Source organism: Mus pahari, chromosome 3, assembly GCF_900095145.1.
Source record: "Mus pahari chromosome 3, PAHARI_EIJ_v1.1, whole genome shotgun sequence".
NCBI lineage: Eukaryota > Metazoa > Chordata > Mammalia > Rodentia > Muridae > Mus > Mus pahari.
In genome coordinates, this window is record NC_034592.1 from 90,135,064 (window position 1) to 90,143,405 (window position 8,342).

Below are 8,342 nucleotides of genomic sequence, written 5' to 3' on the forward strand. Positions count from 1 at the left end.
TGTGTGTGTGTGTGTGTGTGTGTGTGTGTGTGTGTGTGTGTGTGTGTCTAGTTAAGGAACTATGAAGGATCTGGTGAGGAGCCAAAACATAAAACCAAGTTTTCTTGATGTTAGTCTAGTAAATAAATCAATCCATTTCTGAAATAGGCCCTCAAAAGCGAGGAGATAGGTCTATATCTGCTGGTCTAAGATTAAGGCAAATGTTTAGATTATTTTCTTCCTAAATCCCTACTGAACCAGAAAATGGAAGGAACAGGCGTTACAGCCCTGAAATGACTCTCCTCACATTCCATACACGTGTGTGTCCTGTCAGCTATCACAGGACAATGCTGAGCTCATTTGGTACTATGCAGCTTGGATACTGCAATAGCTGTTTCCCTGAACTTTATATGCTACTAATTGATTGTTTAATTTGTTACTAAGCTGTCAAATTGTCAAAGTACTTCTTTCCTTCTTTTCGAGTTAGGTATGTTTTTACTCTTCCAGGCTCCATAAATAATTTCCCTCACTTCAGGTTGGTGAAAGCAGAGGAAAATATTTTGAAGAAAACCAGTAAGGGTAACAGAAGATGGTATGGGCAGTCTGGGTGACACCCTACCCTATTTTATGTTAGTAGTCATAAATATTTAACCAGTATTTGAATCTTTCTTTAAGATTCTAAAATTTTAAATTAACCACCCCTCTCAGATGGTCAGACACATGTCTGTTTATACTGAACTCTGCAAACAAGGCAGATTTCTTGCTTACTCATTTTTCAAAGAGGGCCAGGCTACCTAGCATGACGCCTTAGCATGTCACAGAGTTCCCTGTGCTTATTACAATCATGCTTGGAGTTACCCTTAATGGCCAGCAGGTGTTAGGGTCTTGGTATAAGAATTACAACAACTATCAACCACAAGGCTTGAAGCCATTAAATTATCATTAAGAACAAGAAAGTTTGGCGTCTGCAGATGGGATGGATCCCTAGGTGGTGCAGCCTCTGATGGCTTTTCCTCAGTCTCTGCTCCACTACATGTTCCTGCATTTCCTTCAGACAGGAACAATTCTGGGTTAAAACTTTTGAGATGGGTGGGTGGTAACATTTCTTTCTCGTTTCTAGGAAACTGGACAGTTTCTTGTCTTTCATGTTAGATCATTACAGATTTTAAGTTATGTTTTGAATACCCAAAGATAGCTGAATGTAGTAATATCAGTGGAGATGGATAAACGATTTCCCCAAAGATTGTTGGGTTGCTATTATTATTGTTGTCATTATTAAATAGACTCTTATTTTAATTTTGAAAGTTTTTTTTTCTGAGATTCAGCTGTTCCTGGCAGATAGGAAATTAAATGGTACCTTCCAAGCACATGGGATAATGTGACTACTTGAATTATAAAGCTGTGTATGCTAATGGCTTACTACCAGAGTTGAAAGCTCTTACACTGCTGTAGCAATTGTGAGCTCACTGAAGGCAATACATTTTGCTGTGATACTTTTTCATCTTGTACATGTTGAATACTATTATGGTTGAACTCAAAATAGTTCCCCTTATCCATGATTTCATATTGTGTGATTTTAATTACTCATAGTTAACTATGATCCAAAAAAATAATAGATAAAAAATTCTAGATGAACTTCATCATTTTATTTTATTTTTATTAATCGTTTTACTTGTTTACATTTCAAATGCCCCCTTCCCTGTTTCCCCTTCATGAACTCCCCCTTCCCCCGCTGTGCCTCTAAGAGGGTGCTCCCCCACCAACCCATTCCTGCCTCACCCCCCTATGCTGTGGCAGGCAGCAAGCCTCCACAGGACCAAGGGGCTCCCCTCCCACCAATGCCAGATATGACAGCCCTCTGCTACATATGCGACTGGAGCCATGGGTCCCTCCATGTGTACTCTTTGGTTGGTAGTTTAGTCCCTGGGAGCTTTGAGGAGTCAGATTGGTTGATATTGTTTTTCCTCCTATGGGGTTGCAATCCCCTTCAGCTTCTTCAGTCTTTCCCCCAAACTCTTCCATTGGGGTCCCCAGGCTCAGTCCAATGGTTGGCTGTGAGTATCTGCATCTGTCTTAGTCAGCTTCTGGCAAAGCCTCTCAGAGGCCAGCCATGCCAGGCTCCTGTCTGGCATCAGCAATAGTGTCAGGGTTTGCTGTCTGTGCATGGGATGAATCCCAAGGTAGAGTGGTCTCTGAATGGCCTTTCCTTCAGTTTCCGCTCCATTTTTGTCCTTTAAATAAGAACAGTTCTGGGTTAAAAATTTTGAGATGGGTAAGTGGCCCCATCTCTCAGCTAGGGGCCATGTCTATCTACGGAGGTGGTCTCTTCAGGCTCTATCTCCCCACTGTTGGGCATTTTGGCTAATGTTATTCCCAGTGGGTCCTGGGAGACTCTTGCATCCCTGGAGTCTGGGACTTTCTAGTGGTTCCTGCTCTCCCTCACCCACTATTACATATTTCTATACATTCTCCTGGCCCTCTGGACTTCTGTCTCTTCCCATAACTGATCCTGCCTCCCTTTTCCCTCCTCCTCCTCTTTCCAACCCAGTGCATCCTTCCATCTGCCTCCAATGACTATTTTGTTGCCCCATCTAAGTGTAATTGAAGCATTCACATTTGGGCCTTCCTTCTTGTTAAGCTTCATATGGACTCTGAGTTGTATTGTGGGTATTCTGCACTTTTTGGCTAATGTCTACTTATCAGTGAATACATACCGTATGCGTCTTTTTGGATCTGGGTTACCTTACTTGTGATGATATTTTTCTAGTTCCATCCATTTGCTGGCAAAATTCTTCAAGTCCTCATTTTTAATAGCTAAGTAGTATTCCATTGTATAAATGTACCACATTTTCTGTATCCATTCTTCGGTTGAGGGGCATCTGGGTTGCTTCTGGCTATTATTAATAAGGCTGTTATGAACATAGGTCTTCAATAGCAACGAAGCCAACAGAAGGCCCACATATTCATGGAAACTGAACAACTCTCTACTCAATGATAACTTGGTCAGGGACAAAAATAAAGAAATTAAAGACTTTCTAGAATTTAACAAAAATGAAGGCACAGTATACCCAAATTTATCAGATACAACAAAACAGGGCTAAGAGGAAAATTCATAGCACTAAGTGCTTTCATAAAGAAATTGGAGAGATCCTACACTAGCAACTTAAAAGCACATCTGTTAGTTCTAGAACAAAAAGAAGCAAACACACCCAAGAAGAGGAGACAGCAGGAAATAATCGAACTTCACAAATTTAAATTCCATACTCTACAGAGGAATGTGATGGTGTTGAGAGACATCTTGCTCTGCCTACTTGAGACATCACGCATGACCTTTTCTCATCTGTTCATGCTGTTGCTTTATCTGCCCATTGTAACTGAGCCTCGTGGATTTAGAGTGACTGCCAAGTTTTAAGAAGAGTTTCCTTTACTTTATAATTGTTCCAAATTGCAAGAACCATGATGCTGGCAATACAGGTATGCTTAAGAGAAGCCACAAAGTGTGTCCTTTAGATGAGATAAATACTTTTAACTTGAAAGGGAAATAAATGAAATCATATTCTTAGAGTCACAGCACCATATGATACGTTTACAAAAAGATAAAGAGAGAAGGGATATGTTCTATGGAGGTGTAGTGAGGTGTGGGGGAAGGGGATGTCTCAGCAGCCCATGCCAAGGCATCCCTTCCCTCTGAGGGACCAGCCACATGGCAGTATAGCATAAGGATAAAGTTTATTCAGGGCATGGGGAGAGCAGTCAAAGGGTAGTAGAGGCAGAGAAAGGCAGACAGAGAAAGTAGAGAAGTAGAGGAAAAGAGGCCAGCCATGAACACATGGAGAGAGTGGTGTTGGGAATGGGGAGGGGGTGAGAGGACACAGCAGGAGCAAGAAGTGAAGAACAAGAGGGCAAGAGAGAGAGGAGGGGGCAAGCCTAGTTGGTCAGACCTTCCTGGCTATTGCCAGGTAACTGTGGGGTGTAGTTTAGATATGAATGACTCTTCTGGGCTAAAGAGCTGCCTCAGTGACTAATAGCACGTGCTGCTTTTGCAGGGGACCCAAAATTGGTTCCTAGAACCTGTGTCAGGTGGTTCACAGATAAATGTAACTCCAAAATCAGGTGATATAATGCTTCTGGCCTTCAAGATCACGCACGCGTATACACACACACACACACACACACACACACACACACACACACATACTTTAAAAAGAAGAATGACTCTTCTATACCTGAAATTATGAGGAAGAAAGTAGAAATCCATGCTAATTTTCTGTCATTGCTCAAACTGATAAAGTTTTGCCATGATGCTCAGTTAAGATGGAGAAGCAATTAATTCCATGTGCATCTACAGATAAGTCAAATAGCACATGTAGAATTTGATAGTAGCTATGGCTCCTGAGATATGTTAAATGGGATATACTGGATTTGCTTAATTTTTACATAGAAGAAACTTTAGTAAAATCATGAGAATTATTTCTGTCTGTCATTGCATAAGTAATGGTTTCAATAAAGCTGTATAGAATCATGCATATGTATGATGAGGGTGCCTCTAATTGTTTTTTCCTTGGAAGACTAGTCAGTCAGTAGCACATGGCTTCTTTAACAAGAAGGGAACAAGATGAATCCTAGAGCAGTATTTTGTCAGCCCTGCCTAGGCAGTCATCTCTAAAATGTTTATATTTCATACCAAAAGCATATTACATAATAGTTCTTATTGAAACAAATCAGAAGTATTAGTTTACATAACCAAATTTAAGAGATTTGTTTCCATATAATAGTTGAGCGGATTTTCTCTTTTGCTGAGGTTGTCTTGGCAGTACCTTCTGGCAGATTCCGAAGTAACAGTGTTTCACAGAAATGCTTTTCTCTTTCAAATATGCCTTGAGTCCCACTAAGCTATAAGTAGAATTCATAAGATTTTACTAGTATGCCAGGTCACCTGTAAAACACTATTTTAACAGCTGAGAGAAAAAAAAGGATAACCTACTGAGTGGAGGTTCCTGACTTAGCTTGAAACCTCCTGATCTTCTCCCATGAAGAGGCTTCCAGCTTGCCATTGTCAAATGCTGCATTTGTTGAAGATCTGTGCGTAATAAACTTAAGCAAAATAAAAGAGCATTTCACCTTTGGGAGAAAATGACTTTGTACTTTTAGTCTTATTTGAAGACATCTACTCATTAAAGTAATATATAATGAAAGAAAAACCTTCTACCTTTATTTTAGAAAATCAACCTTAAAAATGTTCAGATTTTTCATATGCCTTTCAAACTTTTGAGTCTGTTCTGCTGCTACATCGTGATCTTTTATTCCGAAGGAATTACACGTTTCTTTCTCAAAAAGGGAACAAAAGCAAGAATTGAATAATCTTTTACATATAAAATGAATATTTATGAAAAAGTGGCTACATTTGAAAAATTGCATGTATTTTTATGCCCCTATTTACTGGTTACTATGGCAACCACCACACTACTTAGTATTTATGTTGTCTAAAATTCAGAACACCTTTTCAGTGAAATAAATATGCCAGAGCTGTATTTACTTTGGTGTTTAGAAAACTATTTATTCTAATGCATATTTTTGAGAAAAGTAGCAATAAATAACGTAAACTTAAGCCTTGTTTAAATGGTACCTTTACTTAAAGTATAGTTTTGAAATCAAAATATTACATTTATTCTTTTCCTTATCAAAATCAGTATATATAAGAGAAATAACAGAATTTAGGACTCATGAGTCAACCTTGAAATATTGTCTTTTGATCTTCCCTATGTTTATGACCTAGTTTAATTCATGAAAAATTTCTGAAGCTAGATACCCAGAGAGCTTAGACTGAATGCTGCTTCATAAACAAGGGAAGGGAAATAGCTTGAACTTCCCATTACAGACAGCTTTAGCAACTATGAACAAAAGGCTTCTACTTTGTAACTTGAAGTGAAAGGCTGCTGCTATTCTCTTACTTATTTAAGTCATTCTGCCATGTGTGATACATAAATATAATTTCTAACGCCAAATATCAGGATTAAAGTTATAAAGCATAAAGCAGACATGTTTGCTTTCACGTGTGTTGCCTGTGAAGAAAAGCTGGAGTGGGGCCCTGGGGTACCGCCAAGCAGGGAGCAGATTGTCTCTCAGAGTTGTAAACAGGGTGGGGCTACAGCTTCACAGTTGATGTTGACAGTATCTCTGTGGGAAATGTAATTATCAAATGAATTAGAACACGTCTTAGTATTAAGATTATTAATTGTAATTTTAATTGCCTTTTTCAAGATAATTGGATATGTTCTAGTAGGTATATGGGAAAGGGGACATTGGGCTAATTGGATATTTTGAACTCAGTTATCTTTAAAATACTTAGAAGTTTAACATACACGCATGTATACTTATTCACATATTTATGGAATTCTTTAATTAAATGCTTTTCTAAACAGAATTAAAATAATCCACAAGATCTCAATGAATATCCCCTGTAATGCTTTGAGTATTGATATCATTTTAAAACTTTTAAAATGATCATTTAAACCATTACATTTTTATTGTTAAGTTTAGAATAATTTTTGTTCGCAGCCAACACAGTACACAGTGCTTATGTTTGTGTAAGATTCAGAACACCTTTGCAGTGACATACATATGCCAGAACAATGTAGTAGGTGCTTTGTTTAGAAAAACTTATTTTAATGCATATTTTTGGTAAAAAAAAAATAGCATTTTTCTAAAATTGGGAATTTTTAAGTCTGCCTGGATAGTGGGTGCTGCTAGGTGGGCTTCAAATATTTCTGGCAATTTTAGAATTTCTTCCTTTTTTTAAAAGCCATGCTATTTGGAAGTACACAGCAGCTTGGAAGTTCTTTAAAAACTTCAGTGAAGAGGTTTAGCTTCCAGAGCTCTCAGGATTGTCGAGTGGTGTGACCAGAGGTGTGTGCAGAGCCACTGTGCTATGTTATAGTAGGAAGCGTATTAAAACATGTGAACACAGACATCATCAGCATACCTAATAATGGAACAAATCTCATAAGGGCTACGTGTCCAGTGTGGCCATACCTCTGTTTAAAGCAAAGACTATGAAATCTTAATGAAAATCTAAGGCATTCAAAAATTATTACAGATGAATACTAATGATAGGAGAGTGGTAAGGATATAGATATAGATATAGATATATAAACATCTATCTATTGAGATAGATAGATAGATAGATAGATAGATAGATAGATAGATAGATAGATATTCCATCTTCCCATATAGACATTTCTGGGATAACTAGTTATCATTTAATAAGGCAAATTACTTAAAATTAAGATTATAATTACACTATGGTAAAAACCACACTGTGGTACAGCCAATTTGGTTCTTTGAGGGCAGTGCTGGCGTTCTAATGCATGTGCTAGACAGGCATGCACCCGCTGAGCTGCATCCACAACTCAGATAACTGTCCTGTTCAGCATGAATTCATTGTCATCTTTCAAAAACCTAGTGCTCAATAAATAAGTAATTTGATGACTAGTTGGGTGGCTGATGGGAACGGACGGGCATTACCAAGGTGCTTTCAGGGAAACATGGCAAGGGCCATGAAGATGCCTACTTATATTTAAATAAAGTTGGTATGTCTATCATAACAGTAGATGACAGGCTAGTGATTTGTTATAAATATGCAAGAATTGGTTTGTTAACTTTATTTTTACTAGCACAAGATATGACAAGAAGTAAGAGAGCTAGATCTACCATTAGATGGTTAGCTTGTAATAGCACAACAGCAGCTACTAAAGCGAGCAAAGCCAAGTCCCTGAAATTCCAACAGAAAGAAATGATTTATTTGAGAGCCTTTACTTCCCTACACATCAAAAATATTTACTGCAAATTACTTTTATGACAAATGAAAGCATAAAATCACATATATTAATGTAGTGTGTGTATCCCTGCATATACTCAACATTGTTCAAATCAGATTAAATATATATAATTAAATATATGTATCTTAAAAGACTTATTTTATATGATCAAAACATTCAGAGTCATATCTTTTATAACATACAGAACATTATTGCTATTTCTAATCATCTTATTGCACATTAGCATGATAGAGCTTCTTAATATTAGGTAATTATAACTTACTGACTTAATTCATTTTTCTTTTGAGACAGGGCTTATTCTGTGCATTCCTGGCTGTCATGGAACTTGCTATATAGACCAGACTGGCTTAGAACTCAGAGATCTGCCTGGCTCTGCCTCCTGAGTGCTGGGATTAAAGGCATGCACCTCCAGGTCTGGCTTACTTCTCTCCTTTTTTCTCCCTCCACATTATCCTGCCTAGCCTCTGGTAACTACCACTCTCCTGTAAAACTGTATACAATTAACTCTTCCATACCTCATCACTG